Genomic DNA, 880 nt, shown 5'->3' on the forward strand with positions numbered 1-880 from the left:
TTACAGAAAGTATTACAGAAAGTTTTACAGAAAGTTTTACAGAAAGTATTATATTATTAGTACAATTTAAACTCCTACTTTCAGGGAGGCGTGTTAGACTACATTTAGGTTATCAAATAAAATTATAAAAAATAATTTTTTATCCCCGGTGTGATTAAGGTGATAAGATAAATGAAGGTTTACACCTAAGAACTGGATTGATTCAATCAACTGATTTATTTATTCTTTTTTTATTTCTTTTTGTATGAAATGCTTTGATTGAAAGGTAACTGTGTGATGTTGTTGCATTTTGATAATAAGTTGTGTTTTCTCATGTTTTGGTGGAACCAAAGGCAAATGTCCACTTTAATAGATAATAAAGTTTTTTGTATTCAAACTGTGAAACCTTTTATTTCCAAAAATGTAACTTTTCTGCAAATTAAAACAAAAATACAGTTTTTGTATAATTGAACTTTTAAATTTTCAGGGAATAACTTGTTTATAGTCATTTAAAACAATTTCTCAATTTAATCATCATTTTGTATTTAACTTCTGTTTCTGTGTAAAAACAATTAATCTGCATCTTTTCACGTGTTGGAGATGCATTTAGAACATGTGTTTTTAAACTGATCTTCAGTTCTGTTTTTCAGTAGCTGTTTGATTTACTTAGGTACTACTTTTAATTTACTTTAGTTACTTAGTTACTTATTTCACTTTAGTTTGCTTTAATTTACTGCAGCTGTTTTATTTAAAGACAAGCTCAATTCAGCTGCACAGTTTGTGTCTGTCACCTGCTTTGCTATTTCCATCCATCCATCCATCCATCCATCCATCCATCCATCCATCCATCCATCCATCCATCCATCCATCCATCCATCCATCCATCCATCCATCCATCCAT

At 29.9% G+C, this 880-nt stretch overlaps 1 protein-coding gene across 1 annotated transcript in view; it reads left to right on the forward strand.

The window, feature by feature from the left end:
- dgkb (diacylglycerol kinase, beta) overlaps positions 1 to 880 on the forward strand; it is a 101958-nt gene that overhangs the window by 3041 nt on the left and 98037 nt on the right. The gene's annotated exons all lie outside the window — the stretch shown is intronic.

Source organism: Nematolebias whitei, chromosome 5 (assembly GCF_014905685.2).
Source record: "Nematolebias whitei isolate Nwh7 chromosome 5, NemWhi1, whole genome shotgun sequence".
Lineage (NCBI taxonomy): Eukaryota > Metazoa > Chordata > Actinopteri > Cyprinodontiformes > Rivulidae > Nematolebias > Nematolebias whitei.